The 22,130-nt window shown below is 37.4% G+C and overlaps 1 protein-coding gene across 2 annotated transcripts in view; it reads left to right on the top strand.

Moving 5' to 3' along the window:
- LOC145673886 (protein twisted gastrulation-like) overlaps nt 1-22,130 on the top strand; it is a 133,005-nt gene that overhangs the window by 33,869 nt on the left and 77,006 nt on the right. The gene's annotated exons all lie outside the window — the stretch shown is intronic.

Below are 22,130 nucleotides of genomic sequence, written 5' to 3'. Positions count from 1 at the left end.
GTATTTATCTTGCATAATATTCACTTGTATGGGGATATCCGTGATTGCACACATATTTGAGCAATTTTGATTAAACTTTTTCACAATTGTCTACAATATCCCTGAGAAAATTTAAGGTATGATGTTTTGCTCAGGTTGCTGTTATGTGACCTGAAGAAGCCATGCACAATATAATTTAGCTCTAATATTGAGACACTGAGTTTGACGGTGGATCCCAAGATAGGTATTCCGACCGGAATGAAACTCAGGTCTCCAGCACAAAATGCAAATGCGTTTTATTTCTTTATGACTTATTTTACGTAGCGAAGTTAAGGCTCTGCAGCCTTCTCTGAGCACTTGATACTTGACGATGAAAAAGCTCATTTAAAAGATTTCGAAATCAATAATTTTTGATACTAACATTGCTGTTACCTTAGCTTACTTCATTGAGCTGAGTTTAAGATACGATGAGCATGTTTCAAAATTTCAGTGATAGGACAACTACCTCCCTTGTTCAATATTTCTGTATAAGCGGGAGCTCCTCTAGCTTGGTCGTGGCTCTATAGTTTGCGTACTCACCTTCGGAGCGGGAGAGTTCAGTTTCCGGTGGGAACCTGCGTAGTTTTTATCACATATTGTCATAGATCCACTTCTCATATAGCTTCGGTACTGAAAGAGACACCAATCCAAATGCAGGTGTCATTTAGTTCCTTTAACCTTATAATATTCATCGGATTGTTAAACATTTATTTTTCAAACCCATGTCTCATACTCGGGTATAGTCTGTATAGTTAAGTGAGTCATTTAATTATAAAATGAGCCATTAAATTGATCTTCTGTGGAGCTACACCACAGTTGGCAGAAACTTTCCCAAGAGGCAGTTTTATTGTAAGCCTTAAGAAATTGGTAGTAACGTTAATTTACCTTCACACTCTTCGATTCTGAGAGAAGGCAGTAGTTCTCCAGTAGCCGAATTGGCGGGGGAAAATGGTGATTGGTATAGTAACTTAAGACATTAGTCCCAGCTGTGGTCTGAGTGACCTTACCGGCTGAGATACTGCGGGGTGGAAGGCAACGGGAAGCCCCTATTTTGCTAACAGCAAAAAGAGAACTGTCTTTTGCGAGGTAAAATATAGTTCCGGAGGTAAAATATTCCCCGATTCGGATCCTCGGGAGGAGGATGTCTTGGGAAGCGCTATTGGATGACAAAGCAACAATATGGGAAAGATGAGGGAAGAGGGACAACAGAAAAAAGGATTATGGTTAGGACATGGAACGTACGTACGGTGTTTCAGGGTGTGAAATTAGAAGATCTTAAAGAAGAAAGGAAACAAAATAGTCTAGATCGGTAAGATTTTGTAAAGTTAGATGGGAAGATAATAATGGGATGTTGAACAGCAAGGTAATGAAGAAGGCGTCATAATGGTATAGGAATAATTCTTGATAAGTGCTTAAAATGAAAGGTTGTGAAAGTAGAACTTGTTGATAATAGTTATGATGTTAAGACTTAAAGAAAAAACTAAAGATCTAGTAGTGACAGACATATACACAAACGACTTTGCATACAACTGAAGTAGAGGAAAATTGAGAAAATAGAAGAAATTATAGACGTGGACAAGGAGGTAGTGCGTAATTGTAATTATTTCTATGGTAAATCTGCCACTGAATTGATAAAAAATATATTACAGTGTATAATTATATTTATACTCACCGATCTTCATCTCTGCAATGCAATTTTCTTATTCCTGTTCACAAGCACTTTTAACTTACAAACAAAACCTTTCTCTCAGCTTTGAAGTTGTTTCAGATATCTTCTCCAGTGTTTGAGCGTTCTTTTATTTGCAAGTGTTGACAGTGGTTTTATTTCTGGTGATATGGTTCTTTTCCTCCAGTGTTTTGCTGAAGCATATAATTTACAATATTACTATGTTTGGTGATGGTGAATTATGGCTGTTGTTTTATTTAATGTGTTAGTGTAGTGTTTCATATTTTATCCCGAAATCTTCAGGATGTCAGATGAAGTGTTGTGCATATAAATTGAAAGCCTTGTCATTCTATTATATCGCGCAGAGACAGCAAATTCAGCAAATTTTGTGCTCGGTGACGAGATAAAACGGACATTTCCCTTCTGACCAAAGGTTGTAATTTAATGGCACTGTGTAGAACTGGTCTTCAATATAATATATACCAAAAATCTCATAAAAATATTTCTTACAAGGAATGGACATGAACGTGTCATCCGGACATCCGAATTAAACATAGTTCATTCGATAATGATAACAAAAAACAGAATACGTATGAGGGGAAAGCGTGTATTGATATACAAGCTTTTCCCTCATATCTATTCGTTCTATCAATACAAAACTTCGTACACACATTACTTATCCCCTATAATATTTTTCGAGATACATTTGGATTGTGTGCTTTTACCCGGGGCCACTCCAGAGTAGTGTTGTAAAGGCCTGGAAAAATAACGGAAATTTTGGGTAAAAAAAACAGTTCTTTACCGTTTTTTCCCCGAGTTTGAAAAAAAAAACCGGAAAAATTGGGAAAAATTGAAATTTTCGAATATTTTACTGCATTATGCTTTTAAAATGAAAACTATTATATATTTACTAGTTTACAGTTAAGATCATTGAGTAGTTATGTTTCTTGTATTGAGTAGTTACGTTTCTTGCATTACAATAGGAGAATTTTGTGGCAACAAATATATTTACACCGCTCCTTTAAAGTTAGCACCGTGATATAATGGAGTTATGGCTACAAAAGATACTAAAATATAATCCTGGTTAGATTAATTAATATACACGCATTTAAATTATCCTACGTAATCTTACAAAGTTACCGTTTTATGGCAGGGAAGTGTTAAAATAACGGCCAGAATCATTTTAGTTAATACCAGTATGTTAAAATCAAATATATATTTTATGGAGATACATATCTATCTTGTACTGTGTAAAATTTCCGGAAATTTTGAACCCATTAGAAAAAATCTTAAGTTCGGGAATATTGGCAAAACCAAGAAAATATAATTTGAAAACCATTTCTTCGCCTGATGCTAATCTTATTTGTTGTAAAGTGTCTGCAGCATATATACAACGTCTTTCGTTAGCAGGAAAAATACTTAAAGGAACAACTTTTAATTTAATTTTATTTTATTTTATTTATTTTTTTTTTTTTGGTTTTCTGATTTCTGATAAAAATCCCTCTATATTATTTGTATATTTTTCGGACAACTCAAAAAGAGATGATCTTATTTACACACACACACACACACACACACACACACACACACACACACACATTATATATATATATATATATATATATATATACCGCACAAGTGGGTACATTTGAGCAGCGACAAATATATTAAAGAATTTAACATGTGAAACTTCCGTTCGTTATTATGGAAGACTAGCAGAATACCCAGGGGTGTAGCCAGCAGGTTAATGTAGGAGGGGCCCGTCGTTTTTGAAGGGGGGTCAAGCCCAAAAAATGTGTTGCAGCTAGTTTTTTTTGTCCTGGAAAAACCGGAAAATTTTGGTTTCCTTCCGGAACACTAAAACCACTGCTTTTTAAGCAGATTATTATTATTGTTATTGTTTCACTTTTTCTCCATAAATTATATTCCAGATAGTTTTTATTATATTTAACCCAGAACTACTGTCCCGGACCAAATGTGCATAACTATTTCAGTTTAAACTTTTGTACACAGAACCTATCTACATAAGATTGATTTTCTTTGAAATTGCACTTAATTTCTTAGATTTCCTAACAAAAATATTTATTTATTATTCGTGACTAAACAAACAATTATTTTATTAACAGCTATATCTTACTTCCTGTTTTACACCAAGTAGCATTTTAAAAAAGCGAATGAAATCCAAACTGAATAATTGAATAAAAACTTTTTCACCAAATTTTCCATAGATAAAAAATGTTTTATAAAATACGAGGTAGAGCATATAAAAATATAATGTCCTTACAAATTAATTTAGTATCAATGTTTTATGGTGGTATTTATAGTACCTTGTTAAAACGTTCGTCATCAAACTGTCAAATATAAATCGCAGTAAATTGTGTAATCTGCTGCCACAGAAAAAGTATACCATGCTATTTTCCGATTGGTATAATCACGGCCAGAAAGCGGCGTAGCGAGCATTACAAGATTGGGGGGGGGGGATGAAACTTGACATTGCCAAGTCCTGATTTTAAAAATTTCCAAGTCTTACTTTAAAAAATTAAAAGTGTTTCGAAAATTCTAGTCTCACTTTTACCAACCTTGTGGAAATCTATTACAGCAACCTTATTTTCATATTCGTCCCACCCCATGCCTCGTCTGAGATATGAATACGAACAGTCCTTGTCCCACTTTCGAGTGCAATTTTACACCTCTACTCAGGATCATTATCACCATGCATGATGCACAACTGCTAATCTGACAACTTATGGCTAGGTTAGGCTTCATCCAATCCTCATGAGGACCTCTAAAGCTATAATCTGTTGTAGAAATCCATTAAAAAACGTAGAATAAGGTAGGCTATATTTACTGCTTGTGATAGAGGGATATATAATTTACATAAACATTCAGTTGAGGGGTTCAGTGAGAGACCAGGCTAACCTGCACACAAATACCTCCTTAGCTCATCTACTTCATATTGTAAGGACGTTTGGTAAAACGCCGGATCTTGTTGGGTAGGGTGCGGAAAAAGGCTCTGGCAGAGAAGGGGAGAAAGCCTGAGGGAATGTCTTTATAGAATGATTTTCTACCAAAATGAATAATGTATGTAGTTAAGAGAAGAGGAAAATACACTATAATATATATTATGAGATTTGATTCTACATTAAATTCATTATTTATTATCGAATTGAAAAAGTGAAATTATGAACAAAACGGTGCGAAATCCTTGGGGAACAGGGGAATTCCCCTTACTGAATATTTTTGGACAAAATTCTCACTAAATCCTTGCTGGGGGAGATAATAAACTGAAATAATGTCAGAAGTTTCCAAAGTAATTACCGTAATTCATATGTAATCAACGTGTATAGTTTACTACTTTTGGATGCCCAAATACGTGAACTTTCTATATCGAAACTTTGAAGCATAAAAGTGCGCAAAGTTTTTTTAATTTCTTTTTTAACTCTTCAGTCCTCGTCTCCTCCCACTTCGATTTCATGATTTCGCACTCTGATGAAACATTAAATACAGGCAGGAACTAATATATAACCTCTCTTTTAGACGCCCCTCCAACCACGCGCCCGGGGCACGTGCCTCGCTTCCTCCTCCATAGTTGCGGCCCTGTGAGCTACATAACATACAGCGGTATATGTAATGCTTTGACTTACAAATGCGGAAGAAGGAAGAATTGCAATTTTTGTTTAACTTTCGAAAGAAGCAATTACGGGATTAAAAATAACATAGGAAAGGCAACACATTTGTATGAAAATGAAGTGAAACACACACCAGTCTATGCTTCCACCCAGCAGACGTATTGTTTCGAACCCCAAAATGTGACTTTTGGCATCTTGCACTTAGGTTCACAGCGGAAGCAACGAAATGACTTGACTCCAGTGCCGTGCCGTGGTAACTCACCGCCCGGGGGGAGAGTATACGACGGTGCCCCCGTACATATGGCTGAGATCGACAGACCAGCTGCGAAGCGCCACCATGCTTGACGCGAAGCGGTACAAAATTTTCAAAATTAATCCCTGCTTTCTCTTGATTTTGAGCACTTTTAATTACTTTTTTCCGTGCATTTTATACCTGTGTACGCACATGTATTTTCCTCCCGAAGTTTGTGCTCCTTTACATCTGCACCCGGGGCGGTCGCCCCACCACAAGGCACGGCACTTCCTGACATCCATTGTAGCTTTTCTCCCCACCGAACAACACCCCCAAAATTCTACTGTGATACCATTCCCAAAACACATTTTGTTCAATTCTCCCTACTCGAAAAGCCCTGTAAATAGTCTTACTAGAAAACAACAGAAATAATCTATTGTTTTCCTCCGTATTAATATGATCACTTTTTGTTCAAAGGGAAAGGTCTATTCACACACAAAGCAGATATGGTTACACAATATATTCACTCTGGTATCAAAATCTACTTCCTTTTGATATTTTACTATTGGAAAAAAAAACTCTTAAATTTGTCAAATTTACATACTATATATCAGCGTTTCCCAACCCTTTTCAACTTGCGGCAGAGTATGGGTGTAACTTGAATTCTCGCGGCACACTCATAGATACTACTTTAAATATAAAATACCGTGTATTTTTTCTGTTATTACTGATCTCCTTCCCACAGAGAAGAAAGCTCGATCACTGGTTTTTCCCCGTGGTAAATCATTATGCTTATTTTTCATTCTAATTTAAAACTAGAAAACAATTGCAATAAAATATTGGACACAGATTTTTACAAATACGCTTTCTTTTTCGAAAACTGTATCCAACCTTTCAATAAGAAGGAAGCACTAAATAACGAACGAACAAATAAATCTCTTGTACTTTTAAAACACGAATGTAGGTAATTTGTATGCATGTTTGCTTTGTCGAAAGGACTGAATGATATTTTAAAATTTCAAGTTACGAAATAGTCTGCAACAAGAAAGAAGCAATAGTGGCCATAACAATGATAAATACTTTTTCAACATTAAAAATGTACAGAAAAGTAACACGGTATGAAACTTAAAATTGTAGATTCATAGTAATGTGAAATACGAATATACATGTTTCCTTATGACTTGCAATTTTATAGCTATCAATAATTTTGTTTCGATTTCCTCGCGGCACACCAGCGGCTCATTCACGGCACACCAGTGTGTCGCGGCACACCGGTTGGGAAACGCTGCTATATATAGTAAAAAGTTCCACTGCCTAATCAGTCACTGCCTTGTTCTTATTTTATTAATAGGCCTATTAATTATTTTCTTATTAATCTCCACAATCTGCGTGTTGTCTTGAATACGCTCTTGTATCAAATTCTTTTGCGTCCAATGCTCTACCTGCAACCAAAACGCTTCTTCTGTCTGTCTTTGTTTTAATTTTGCACACCACCGCTATTCAGCTTTTGTCAGTGGTACAATTTCCCGATTTTTCATTAAAGATTCTTCAAAATGTTTAGGAATATCAAATGAACAAAAGTGAAGTGTGATCACTTGCAGAGTCGGATTTAGGTTTAGTAGGGCCCTAAACTGTTAAAGGTAATGGGGCCCTTTACGTGTCCAGGTGAACGTAGGCACCCTATATACAGAAATGGATAAACTAATGATATTTTAAGAAGCAGGCTAGCAGAAGGGACACTATTACTTACATCATAGTAGCCTACGAAACAGAAAGGAATGTTGCTACGTCCTACGTATATGTTAATTTTATTTGATTGATTGATTTTCTTATACATTGGAAATTGATATTCAGTTTTCTTCAGGTTTTCGCGGCCCCCAAGACAATGGGACCCTAAGCTATAGCTTGTTTAGCTTATACGTAAATCCGGCACTGATCACTTGCAACAAGTAAAGAAGCTTTCAACGAATATATCAATTTATTTCAAGATAGGAAACTACACAAAATTTATGACAAGTCTATAAAAGAACATAGTGATTTGCAGCACGAACAAAGTGGCATTCTTCAAATTGCCAACTAGGTATTTTAATTTGCCAACTTGTTAAGAAATTGAGAACTTTGGGGGGAGCTCCACCATTACCCTCCTTAACGAGGCCCCTGGATACCACAATATTCTTCGATTGGTATGGTAAAATAGTATTTTCCATAATATTTTGCCGTAAATTATTAATTACAGCATATGTAAACTTAGTTATTTTTAAAGGACTGAAGCGAGGTAATCTTACGATGATGTTTTATAAGCTGGTCATTTGGGGGGCCAAGAACTCATTTCGGGGGCCTGGCCCTGATGGGTCCCCCTTGGCTACACCTCTGAGAATACCCGTTCTTCGCACGGGGAGAATACGTTTCATTTTGGGTATAAAGGGAACCAAAACTGTCACCAAAGAACTTAGGAAAAATTGTATGGGGGCGCTGTTGTATACTCGCCCCGGGCGCTAATTTTCCACGGCACGGCCCTGGTGATCAGTATCACAATCAGCCCCTCTAAACAACCGAACACGGGACAGGACGTTTGGGCGCCACCATTTGGGCGCGGACGTTTCGGCGCTGCCGTTTGGGCATCGGACGTTTGGGCGCAAAGCCGTTTAGGCGCCAGACGTTTGGGCGCGAGGTGCATAGTAAAAATTACAATTTACGACATAAAGTAAGCTAGGCACTGACAACTAAGCGCGAATCAAGATATACACATTTCCTACACTTCTATCTTTATCTCACCTCATTTATCTGTATATTTTCTATATATCTTATTTATTCATCTAAATTAAATAGTTTAATGCGTTTGTAGCATTTGTTGCCTAATCTCGTCATGGATTGATTTTTTGCTTGTTCCCGATTCTTGTACTTCTGATCTAATTTTTGTATTATATAAGAAAGCTAGGAAACAAAGGAATCAGAAGAACTGTTAATAATTTTCTTAATGTTAATTAAAACATATTGATTTAATTTTTGTATCTTTTAAAACAGTTAATAATTTCGTACTTATGAATATTAAAATCTGTTTTCTTTCGTATTACTTATGCCAATCTCTTCTCTTCCTTAAGTCCAATAAAGAACTACCAATAAAAGATTTCCGCGCACTCGAGTTGAAAGAAGTGGCCCTGCGTAGCGTAGTCGCTAACGCTCTCGCTTTCGGTGCGAGCGGTCCCGGGTTCGATTTCCGGTGGGGGCACTCGGTCGAAAAAGTGTAACACGCTCTTTCAGGCCAGCCACCCTGAATGAGGTTTTCCTGGGTTTTCCTCATTCACACCAGGCAAATGCCGAGATGGTACCTAATTTATACGTCCAGGCCGCTTCCTTCCTTCCCTTTCCCCGGATAGTGTGCTCCCTCAAACGTGACGGGCTAAATGGCCTTAGATGCCGAGAGCCCAGGAATCTAAAAATCCTAATCGAGTTGAGGGAAAGATGTTAATGCAGGGTATCTAAGACATTGAGTTTAGGAACTGCAGTATGCCGTATTTCTGGTATCACTTAAAAAAAAAAAAAAACATTCCAATATAAAAATCAAAACTTAACATACTTTTTTCGTCCGATTGTAAGCATTTAATCTGCATTAAAGAAAGTGGCGAAAGGAAAAAAGGACAATTTCAAAGTGAAAAATAATAGTTAAGTGTACATATATTGGTCATTTAGCCACTAGAAATGTGTTTGGCATTCACACTTATTGCATAACTACAGTAGAAGGCCTGCTTTAAGTTTTTTAATGGAATAGGCTCACTATGCATGTAAGCATATCTTGTATGGTCTACTTACCTTTGGCTTAAAAAGTTATCAAATAAAAAGCACACTTAACTTTGGTTGAAACTTAAGTTTACAAACTTTAATTGTTAATTCAGTTTTTAGAATTTTGAAATCCAGTAATTCTAGTATGTAAAACAAAATACAGTATAATTCAAGAACTTCCACTACAGCAGACACCTTGTGATATCTTGATTAGAACTTAGTACTCAGCGCCTAACATAATGACTTTTTAATTTAACTCGCGCCCAAATGGCTTCGCGCCCAAACGTCCAGTGCCCAAACGGCGGGGCCCAAACGTCCGCGCCCGAACGGCGGCGCCCAAACGTCACGTACCGAACCGAACATCAATTATGCTAGATTGTCTTCTTCTATCCACTAAAACGTGATCAATTTGATTGTTTTTCCGACTGCTAACAGCCAAGTGTATTTATGAACGTCGCGATGTGGGATTTTTTTTGTACTTTTCACGATAAGGTTTCTGGAAGTTGTAAAGTTCGAGTTTAACACCGTTGTCATTACTTTCCTTATGCAGACTTTCGTTCCCAATAATCGGTTTGGAAATATCCTCTCGTTCTACCTTCGCATTGTAATCCCTAATAGAATTTTCATATGGTATCGCGGGAGTTGGTCAAATGTCCGTTTCACTTCCATATTTTGGATTTAAATTATCTAGACGCCAGATTCATATTCTCAGTTTTCATGGCTACCTAGCGCTTAGAACTTTTCAAAATTGAGCAAGAGGAATATTAACAGAACTAATTGGTATATATTCCACGAATTCATTATGCACTACATATGTTATTACCTTAAAACTCCAACTAATTTTTAACAACCTCACGCGAAATAGTGTCTTAGCATACGAACATACAATTTTTCTCTCGTCGGCTCTGAGTGTACACTTGCAAAAGTACTGCGTTTTGTACGTTTTCTGAGATCCACAAGGAAAAAAATCATAAGAGTAAACGTGTGAAGAGGTTCTGCCCTAAGTTTCGTCAGCGTAGATTGGTTTAAGTAATATTGCTTTACTCACTGGAACATAATATTGTGTTTGTTACTCATCATGACATCACAAACATTCGGTATCAGAGAACGATAACGAATGAAATGCGGTAGTGGATTACCGTAGTGGTGTAGCGCTCACCTTTCGTGCGAGGGATCACTAGTTCGTTTCCAGACCATGTGAGTTTATGGTGGACAGTATCGTGTCCGTTAGGTTTTCTCGCGAATCTCACGTTTCCCCCACATGACCATTCCACCAGTTCCTTTATCATTCCCTTTCATTAATCACCCATCTCTCAGCGTACGGGACATATTCATGGCACATAAACTATAAATTTTATTTCATTTCATTCAGTAAACAGTCAGTTGTAATCAGTTTATCATACGGTATCATACGGTGTATTCAGTGTATCATACGGTGTGTTACCATGTATATGTTGGTTTAAATGTTAATTCATGTGTTCATAATACTTCAGTCGATCTGTAAATGCTCATATGGACTAATATAAACCATTACGAGTGTGTTCAATCTGTTAAAGAAAAGGAGTTTTGAGTTGAGTTGCTTTTAGTTTAGCGTCCCTTTCAGCAGCGAGGCTATATGAGACGTGGATCTAGTGATTAACGTAGAATCCGAACCACATGAGCTCCCGCCGGGAATCGAACCCGGGTCTCCCACGCTAAAGGCGCGCACGCTAACCGCTTAGCCACGATTAAAGAAAAGGATGACAAACGCGAAGATATGTTGAAATAACAGTATTTATGTGTAAGTACTGGAGAATTCTGAAAAAGCTCATGGATGTGAGCTCATAATGTTGTAATTTAGATGTAAGCCGTCGCAATCTTTTCATGTCATCCCGGCAGTGATAGCGTCTTGTTTTCCTGGCTCCTTCCTCACCGCTCGGCAACGCCTTAAAGATGCAGGGCTTCACGCATATTGAGCCGCGTGTATAAGTAGCAATTGACGGATAGTCATAAAGTTGATCGACTAGCATTTGCTGAGGCAAATATAGGTCGCAACTGGGATCATATAATCTTCACAGACGAAAAGATATTCTCTTAAGCAAATGATGATCCTCGACTTGTGTATAGAGCCACAGGAAAATGTTAAGATCCACAGTACATGCACAGAACGCATCGAATGGGGCATGTTACTATTCACTGCTGGGATGGATGTGTAAGGATACAGTGAGTTACACCGTATAGAAGGCCGATTGAACAGCCAGAAGTTTCTGGATATTGTACAGTATGGCTTGCTCCCCGCTGCGAGAAATTTATTTGAAGACTGTATTGTAGAAGTTCAACAAGATCATAGCTCAATGCATGATTTCTATCTAGTTCAAGCCTGGTTTCAAAGGGAACCCAATGTTGAGCTAGTCGACTGAGTTCCAAGAGGATCTGACTTGAACCCAATGGAAAATCTATGGGCGGAAGTTACAAGAACTCTACACGAAAATTGGCCTGATCCCCCACCAAGGACAGCTGATGCACTTTGGGAGCTAGTTTCTGAAGCGTGGGGAGAAATAGCACAGGGACATCAATATGTCGCTAGCTTGGTTAACTCGTTAGTAAGAAGATTAAGATGCGTCATCGAAGCTAACGGCGATTATACGAGATATTAATACCTGAATAAAGATTTGTCTTCATACCCAAGTGACCTTCGAGCTCTTTCAAGAGCTCACTAAGTTTTTCCATTTTTCCTTTAATATTGCTTTCATTGGGATGTTTGCGTTTCGTCGGAATGTGCAATATATATTTATTTCTGCTCCTTTGTTTACCCTACACAGATCCAGTGGTTAGCACATGTGCCTTTGGTGTACGGGGTACCAGGTTCTATTACCGCTGGGAAAGGCTTGTGTTTTTACCTATCTATGATAATTATGTGTTCGTGCGCCTGTTGTTAAACTATAAAACTGCTAAAACTATAAAACTGAGTAAAACAATTACAAATAAAAAATATCAGTTACTGAGGAACTTTCGGTAACTCAGTTTTGTTTCAATATCTAATGCCTAGCGCGTTCGTTGTTGGGTCTTATAGTCGCGGGTTCAATTCACGTTAAGGTCCATTAAAATTTTACTTGAACTAGAATTTATTTGCATGAATCACCCGTCTTCTTTAGCCTGAAGGACTTAAACGTTGAGAAAAGTATATGGTAAAAACGAAATAAATAATAAGACAGTAATAATGCTATTAATCTGTATCTATCTACATAGGATATAAATGAAAAAGACGTCGTCTATCAGAACAAAAAATGGCTTAACCGTGTGAAATAATTTTTATTAGTTAACACTTTCACCTACATCTGACTCATGGGCACCCGAAGGGGGCAGGGTGGGTCGCCCCTGACTCCGAAATGGATACAAACAGAAATACCAAACATAATATATAGGAACCATGAAGATAGCTCCTCCTAGAACATTTTAGGGAGCCATGCGCGGGCTGGCTTGTTGTAACACCATTTTTATTAAGATGCGTATCCTAACAGAGGAGAGGAGTTAAAATTTATGCCCAAAATAGAATATCTCACATTTGTGACATGAAACTTGACCCCATGCCGTTAACGTCGCCAATATCTAGTGGCCCACTTGCCGGTAAATATCGATCGTCCATATAGCGACGCATCGAAAGATTGCCGCTAGTGTGTTCTGGCGGCAGGGTTTCGAGTCGAAACAGACGTCTAGAGTAGGGATGGCCAAAAAGGTCCGGTTCCGGCGGAACCAGTTCCACGAGGAACCGGTTCTCGGAGATCCGGTTTTCAGAACCGGTTCCGGACCTAGACCCGAAGACCCGGTTCCAGACCTGGATTTGAAAGCCCCCAAAGACCCGTAAAGGAGGCACAAAGTTCACCTTCAAAACACTGCAAAAAGGACCATACGCTTGTGCCCTCCCCGCCCAGACCCGCTTGTGCCCCCAGAAAAAAAATTGGTCCAGCAGTGAGTGTTTAGCCAAATGAGTTGGCCAGTTACCCAGTTTATTTAGCCAAATGAGACAAGCGACCGCCACTTGGGCACCTGCCTGTCGCTTCCACCATTTCATCTAGCACACAGTTCACAGCCTGCCAGCAGCTCGGGTTTAGCGCAGGGATGGTCGGTCACAAAGTTTCGGTTCTTGGAGATCTGGTTTTCAGAACCGGTTCCAGACCTGGATCCGAAGAACCTGTTCCGGAACCGGATTCGTTCAGACCCCAAAACCGGTTCCCGATGGAACCGGTTCTTGCCATCCCTAGTCTAGAGTAGGGGTGTTGCAGTTACCACCACGTAACGGCGATGACTTCTTTTCGGTCCGTGTTTCGATTCGTCGCGGAGAATCGGCGAAGGGACCGAAACGACTTATCGCCAGTCATGTGCATGCGTTTATTATTATGTATTTGTTTTTCCTGACGAATGTTCCTAAAGTGAGCTCCGGGGTCAAGAGTAACCCCTGCTTCTACATCACAAGGTTGCTGTTTCGCGCCATTCCAGGAGAACTTTATATATATTTTGTAAGTGCTTTTTAGACTCATCTCAATGTAAATGAATCATGCATATAGGCTATTTAACATATTTTGGTGGAGTAATTTTGTAATTCATTGGCATTTCGTCGCGTCTCTGCCACCGGTGGCCCACTGGTGGTATAATTTTCAAAACGGAAATGGGGCCACTGCGGATCGTTGCAGTGGGGCCATCAGTTTTTGGCGAGAGGTCGCTAGTTACCCATAGGTTGTCCACCGACGCTTACGGCACGGGGTAACTCTGAATGAAATTTAATTAGGAAATCACTATAGTTGCTATAAGAACTAGTTTTTGAACTTGGACTCTGCAATATTGGTCTTTTGAGGCAAACATTTCCCAAAGTTCAACTTCGCGGGAAACTGTAAACCAAAGTTGATAGGTTCGAACCCACAATCCAACGTTGACAATCGAAAACATTCTGTAAATCTGTATTTTCCTCTCTTAGGTGTAATATAGTATGTTGATACGTTATTAACAGTACTGTAATAACGTAAACAATTCATCATTGTAATACTTAAGGATAAAGTATTTCGAAATTGTATACATAGGAGCACATGGTAGTTGCCAGAGATGGAGTGGGTCAGTGGATCGGTGGGTCAAGTTTTCTGAGTGGGTCAGTGGGTCGTGGGTCAACAGCGTGTGACCCACTGCGACTCACCACCCACCGTGACCCACCATGACTCACTGCGACACACCGACATAGTCTGATCTACCGACCCACTCTGCTCACTGCATTGTAGACAGTATTATCTGAAGACTGGTAAATTTGTCTTCGTTTTACTTTCAAGGCCTTCATTTCCCTTCCTTTTTCATTTGTTTCTGTCTACTTGCCTGAAGTGAGTATATCTAACCAAGTGAAAAAAAGAACTTCAGGCACTTTTGGATATTGATATTTGTAATTGTAATAATAGCAATAGGGCTTATACTACCACTTGGCTTTCGAGACCTGGGAGTTTTTAGAAAAGCTAATTACCGAAAAAAAAATACATTTTTGAATCACTGTAATATATAAATTATTAGATAAAAAATTGAATGTAACTATGTGTACCTGATCATCACGGTCAAATTGCAAAGTCAAATGAAATTACTTTTGGTATATAGTTAGGCCTAAATCCAAACTGAGATGTTATATTTCTTTCATTATAATACATAATATCCTAAGGAGGTAGTGAGGATCCGAATTTTTGCGAAAAAAATGAGTATCTCGCAAGCCGTTAAACTTACGGTGCTGGAATTCAGTGTATTAACTCTTTATTGAAAATAAACAGAATGTGTCCTAGCATTTTCTAAAATTCTCCTTTATGGAGGGGGCACTTTCTATTAGAGATGCAAAGGCTCGAAAAAAAACACGGTTTTTTTGAGAAAAAAACGGCTTTTTTGAAAAAAAACGGTTTTTTCTGCTTCGCTTTTTTGCTTGGGAAATTTTGGGCTTTTTTCAAAATTCTGCTTTAAATTGATAAATCAGATTTTGTTTCGCTTCTCTGTAAGACAAAAAGTCATTTAATTAGTGGTTGATGCCGATAATAATATAAAACCTCGAAAATAAACCATGAATTTCGAAAAGATATTTCAAACAATTTTACTTCTCAACATATTTACATTATGAATTCCAAAGGATTAACCAATGCATATAATAAGATTTTTAAACCTCCTATATACAAAAGTAAGCAGGGTTGGGAAGAACCATGGTTGTTTTTGACAATGCAAAAAACTCGTTTTTTTGGGGGGAGTTTGAACTAGGCTTTTTTGCCTTAAACCAGGTTTTTTGGGTTTAGATATTTTGCTTTGTGTATTTATATTACATGTTGACAAGAAATAAGTTTGTTCCACCTTGGTGTTATTATGCATCAATGGGGTTATGCTGGGAGAGGTCACATAAGCTTAAAGAAGTCCGGTCAGTAAATTTCTTAAATTGGGAAACTCCCGCCCTAGCCATCGGGAAAATCCCGTCATTACTCTAAATGTAAAACAATAACGGAAAAATCCTGTTATTGCTTTGCATGTAAAATTTAAATGCCAACGTATCATAATCAGTACGCTAAAACTGAGGTATTAAATTACAAATTTAGTACGTACATATCATTGAAAGTCCAATCCAAGCTAATGTTGGAAGCTACGTAGGCAATCGATAAATTATGCCAATTTCTATCAATATATTTAAGCAACCTTGGCTTCCTTATGAAACAACAGGCATTCAGGCATGCAGAAATATACAATTTGGTATCGTTTCGTATGTTCAGGCTTAACATCCTTACGTAATACCAAGGTTATCAAGAAGAAGACGTTCGCTTAAAGTTACATCTGAACCGCTACTTTGTTTACGCATGAAAGAATGGTTATGGTTCAACCGAGAATTGAGCATCGGACACCTTGATCAAAAGGTGAAAAGGAAATAAAACTAATGCAGATTGTTTGATGTGTTGAAACGTCACCATGAAGTTCACACGATTCGCATTTTTCGTTCTTATTTTTTGGTTTAAGCTAGTTGTTTATTTTTTTTTTAAAAAAAAAAGAAAAAAAAACAGCTGGTGTAAACCAGCCAACCCTAAAAGTAAATACTTCTTTTAAAAAAATACACAAATAACTAGGAAAATTCTATGTAGTATTTTTACTTCAAAATATTCCATACCCTCTTTTTGGAACAAAATAAAATTAAAATAAAACATAAGAAAAATACTTAGATTTATACAATACACTTAAAAGCTGCACATCTAGAGCTTTTGGTTCTGTATATTCTTGAAATTCTATAGTTTTATATAACCACCATCACGGTTTACTCAGTCCTCAAGTTTTCTGAACTTTAACAAGAGGGATTTAACATATGAAGGGTGTGACGCAAGAACATGGTAACCCTCAATTTTACTATTTTAAGAAATTAGAGATTTTCTGCTACACAATACATTTTGAAAGTCGGAAAGCTGATTTTTCACATAAGACTATGCATGAAGGACTAAACGAAGCGCTATGCGTTGCTGTCTATCTGCTGCATAACTCAGCAATTGAAAATCTGTTGGTTACCATGTTCTTGGCTCTCACTCTTCATATCAGGGTTGGCAAAAACCATGGTTTTTATTGAAAAAAAGTCTTTTTTTTTTTGGTTTAAATAATTTACTCTATGTATTTATATTAGATATGGACAGAAATTTGCTTGTTTCGCCTTGGTGTTATTATGCAACAACAAGGTTATGCTGGAAGGGGTCACACAAGCTAAAGCGGAATCCAAACCGTTTCTCGGCTTACATCCAAAAGAAATTGTCCATTTGGACACGAAACCGTGACTAATTAGTCACAAATGCTATTGCCGACTCACGAAGGATTCCTGATAAAAATACGCTGTACTCATCTTTACATAGGTCTACTTGTTAATATAATTGTCAAAAGTCATTTCAGAAGGACAAAAAGATAAACAGTCACACAAGTAAAAACATTATACAGGATTATATACAAATCGGGAAACTCCCGCCTTAGCCATTAGGATAATCCTGCTATTACTTTAAATGTATTTATATGTAAAATTTTAAGGTCAACGTACCATAATCACTACACTAAAACTGAGGTATTAAATTACAAACTTGGTATGTAGATATCATTCAATAAAATAAAAACCAAGTCAAATTCAAGCTGATATTGGAAGCTACGTAGGCAGTTGATAAATTTTGCAAATTTCTATCAATATAGCCCCTATTTAAGCAACCTTGGCTTCTTTATAAAACAGGCATTCATTCAAGTAGAAATAGTATATAATTTGGTTTCATTTCGTATGTTTAGGCTTAACATCCTTATGAAATACCAAGGTTATCACGGAGAAGACTCGCTTAGAGGGACACCTCGAATCGCTACTTGGTTTACATTTGAAAGATGAGTTCTGGTTCGACCGAGAATTGAACACGGGACCCCTTGATTAGAAGGTGAAAAGTAGATAAACGTAATGCGGATGGTATGATATGTGAAAACGTCACCATGAAATTCACACGATTTAAAGCATTTTTCGTTCTTTTTTTGGTTAAACCACTTGTTCTTTTTATTTTTTTAAAAAAAACAGCTGGTTTAAACCAGCCAACCCCAGTGGCGGCGTTAGGGCGGGGCGAGCGGTGCTCCCGCCCCGGGCCCCACTTTGTGGGGGCCCCCGACGGTAGGTAAAAATTACTAAGGAAGCTTGTTAGCATGAGCCGTACAAGGGCCGTCAAGGTTTATAATCCACACCTTCCCTAAATGTAAACGCAATTAATTGTCAATCAATATTACACCAAATAACGGATGAAACAACAGAAATATCTGTCTAATAAAGCTAATCAGTGCTGGATTTCCGTACAAGCTAAACAAACTATAAGCTTCGGGCCTCAGTCTCTTGGGGACCCGAAAGAAAATACTGAATGTAGCTTAAAAATAAATGAAATAAAATTTTCTTGGAGGCTCCCAAAGAAATTTAAAAGAAAAAGCTCTGAATATAAGTGAAAAATAAAGTAAATGTTTAATACTCTTGGGGCCCCCCAAAGAATTTTAAAGGAAAAAGCTGAATGCAGGCGAAAAAATAAAACAGACGTTTCACTTTCTTGGGGTTCCCCAAGATTTTTTTTTTTAAAAGTTGAATGTAGGTGAAAAATAAATAAAATAAAAGTTTTACTCTCTTCGGGCCTCCAAGAAATTTAAAGGAAAAAATGTATGTGGATTAAAATATGAATAAAATAAAAGTTTCACTCTGTTAAATCACTTCAGAGAAATTTAAAGGAAAAGCTGAGTGTAGATTAAAATATAATGAAAGTCAAAGTATTTTGTGTTATTTACATTCTAAGGTCTTATGATGCAAGTAATGGGGCCCCGTCTGCTAGCCTGCTTCCTAAACTATCACTGTTTATTTATTTATTTATTTATTTATTTATTCATTCATATATCAGTTCAAGACAAGGGTAGAAAGAAGGGATCAACGTATATAATGCTTTATTAGGATACTAACATTCTGTTCTTAATTAAAAGCTCTTTGGTGCAGACGCTATAGTCGCTGATTCACTTGTTTTCCTTCTGTCTTTATTCTTTTGTCCTTTACAAGTCGAATTTTCAGCTAGCGAGACCCTTTTGCTTAGCTGGTTTCCCCATTTCTGCTCTTGTTTTTTCGCGTATGAATTTATATTTCAGCCCACAAACTTAGAGTGAAGAAAATGTTCAATAAAAAAACAAGCGTTCAAATAATCAAAATACTTCAGCATTATATTTAATTCAACTCTTGATTGTTCTAATATAGAACACTTGTCACAAATCATTCGATTTGTTGACATACAACATGATTTTGTTCAAATTCGGGAAGCATTTATTGATTTCATCTCTGTCGAAGGAAAGACTGCTGAGAGTATTTCTGCTGAAATACTGAAGAAACTTCAATATGATAGGCTTGGTATTAAGATTCCAGAGGCCAGTCTTGTGATAATCAGGCTACAATGGCCGGGCAATATTCTGGAGTTCAAACTTTCATACGGAATATAAGTCCTTTGGCCATTTTCGTTCCTTGTAACAATAATTCATTGAACCTTGTGGCTTACATGCTGCACACGTTAACGTTCTGGTGGTGACTTTGTTGGAAGCAATGGAACGTTTGTTGGTATTCTTCTCTAGATCTATTCACCGATGGAATGTGCTGTAAAATCACGTAAAGATTGGTCTGAAACGTGAAAATGACACTAGATGGAGATCAAAAGCAGAAGCTTTAAATGCACTTTCTAGTCAATTGGATGAAGTAATTGATCCGTTGAAAGATCTGCATGACACTTCGATTGAAACGCTTGATACTACAGGAGATGCTGGTCTTCTTGCAAGCATCCAGTCATTTAACTTCATCACTTTACTATATTTCTGGTCTGCAAATCTCTCATATATTGATCGGATCCAAAAATGCCTTCAATCTCAGGATATGAGTTTCAATCAAACTCTTATTCAGTTACAGAGCCTGGTTAACACCATTAATATCTGGAGACTTTGGCTGGACAAGGAAACCATATCAACGGAGATGCATGCTTGGAGAAACAAAGAATGAAACCTGACTGCACAGGCCGAAGTGAAGCGCTCTATCAATGAAATTCTAGATGAGATGAGACAACAAATGATCATTTTACTCAGATACATGACCTGAACGACAGATTTGGATTCCTGTGTTCTATGGCCAACTTTGTGCCGCAGCTAGATGATGAGAGCGAGGAAAGGCTAAAAGCATGTTGCTCTGATTTGGCTTTGTTCTACCCGAATGACCTGGATGGCCAGGATTGTAAGGATTTAATCCGTTCACTAAGGTGTGCTCAGAAAGCTAAAGGACAACTTGACTTTTCACCACAAGGTATCCTGAAATATATATCTTCAATGGGGCTTGAAATTTACTAAAGTTTGGCAACCGCTCTTCAGATTTTGATAACACTGCTCGTATCTGTCGCATCATGAGAAAGGTTTTTCACCAAAATGAAATTGATAAAATCATACTTGCGTTCCACAATGAGTCAGGAAAGATTCATGAATCTGTCCATCGAAAATGAAATAGCATCCACTGAATTCTGATAATATAGTTGAGACTTTCGCTGCTACCAAAGCAAGGAAGGTATCATTCTGAATGTTGGTGGAACATAGGCTAATATAGTAGTGGAACCACTGTTGAAAGTAATTTCATGTTTCAAGTAAAGGCAATAACAAAAGTACCAAAAGAAAATGAAATTTTTGTTTTACGTCCAACGGTTATGCCGGTTAGGCTAAAGGGGACGGTGATGATGAGAAATGAATGAAAAGGTGGAATGAAGAAAGTGGAAGGAAACGGGAGAACCCCGAGAAAACCCACGAGCACGATGCTTGCTCACAAAGTCCACACGGCGTGAGCTGGAATCGAACCAGGGACCGCAAGCATTGAAGGTGAACGCTGTACCACTGAGCCACCGCGCCCCCAAAAGTACCAAAAGAGTAATAAAAAACTGTCAAGATTTGTCAATTGACTGGTGATAGGTGATAACGGAAAGTAGGATGGTATAACCCGTAGTAGAATACTGTGCTCACATATTTAATCTATAATATCCCCAATTATTCAATATATTCAGGATTTTTTGTTATAATATATTCTAATACTAAGTATGTTAGTAAATAATAATGGAAATCGTCATAAGTGACAGAATATAAACATGACTGAATTATTAAATACAAAATAATATAACCATAAAACAAGTGCGAAATCTGGAAACAATAGTAAAAAAGACAAGCAGGAGAGAAATATTCTAGTGCTTAACTATTCATTGATATTTTTTGCAAAAGCAGCGGGACTAAATAGATCGTACATTATCACTGGAGAGAAACCGAATGTTAAAGTGAATGGGGTTAATTTTAGGAAGAAAAATCTAAATCAAACAAAACCCATCTAATGTAAATTCAGACAGGTGAGAAACTATGAATAAACTTAACTATATGAGAAATTGCGCAGGAGAAACACCAAAGGCGAGAACCGACCAAAAAATTTAGAAAACATTTAAAAATCGCATCGGTTATGTTGTTATTTGCAATTTTTGCAATATCAACTCATTGTTACGTTTTGTACGTAAATTTGTCTCTAACTGTATTATTAGGAGCATTACTTCCAATATTCCATCTAATTACAGTACGCGTTGATACTACGATAGTATAGGTGTAGGATAAATTCTGGATTCTTGATTGTTACGGTTTGGATTGTTATTTTTGTTGTGGGTTGTAGTTTCGTTACACTTGTATCCCTAATCCTTTTTCTATCGTGTCCTTTGTTTAAAAATGAATAAAAAAGAAAAAATATGCAATGATAGTCGTGGTCCAGTTATATTTGTAGATACCAGACTGAAGGCGGTTCTAAGCATTTTAAAAATAGACAGGGATGTTGAATGTCAGCCCTATTTGTTTAATATATCCCGGATTATAATGATCTAAAGGCACACACCAACGGGAAAGGGTGTAGGAGCAAACAGAAAGAATGATTATGTAAATGAATATCAAAAATAGAAGTGTATAAATCACGATTGTTTGAAAAGGGGCCCCAAACTACTTCACTGGCCCCGGGCCCCAGTTTGCCTTACGCCGCCACTGGCCAACCCTGCTTCATATCATTACGGAACTCTTCCCACCCCACCACCACCAAAAAAAAAAAAAAAAAAAAAGACTACGGAATATATTTAAGTTAAGATAAATACAACTGCACAACAAACTTGACTGAGTGCAGCTTTCGCGCTTCTATCGGGAAGTTCGGGATTCAACCCAACATTCGACCATTCTGACAAAGGTTTTCTTCATTCCATCTGTGAATGTAGAAATAGTG

This window comes from Thermobia domestica, chromosome 17 (assembly GCF_964235325.1).
Source record: "Thermobia domestica chromosome 17, izTheDome1.hap1.1, whole genome shotgun sequence".
Lineage (NCBI taxonomy): Eukaryota > Metazoa > Arthropoda > Insecta > Zygentoma > Lepismatidae > Thermobia > Thermobia domestica.
Note: the sequence above shows the minus strand (reverse complement) of the source record. Positions and strands in the feature narration are given on the sequence as shown.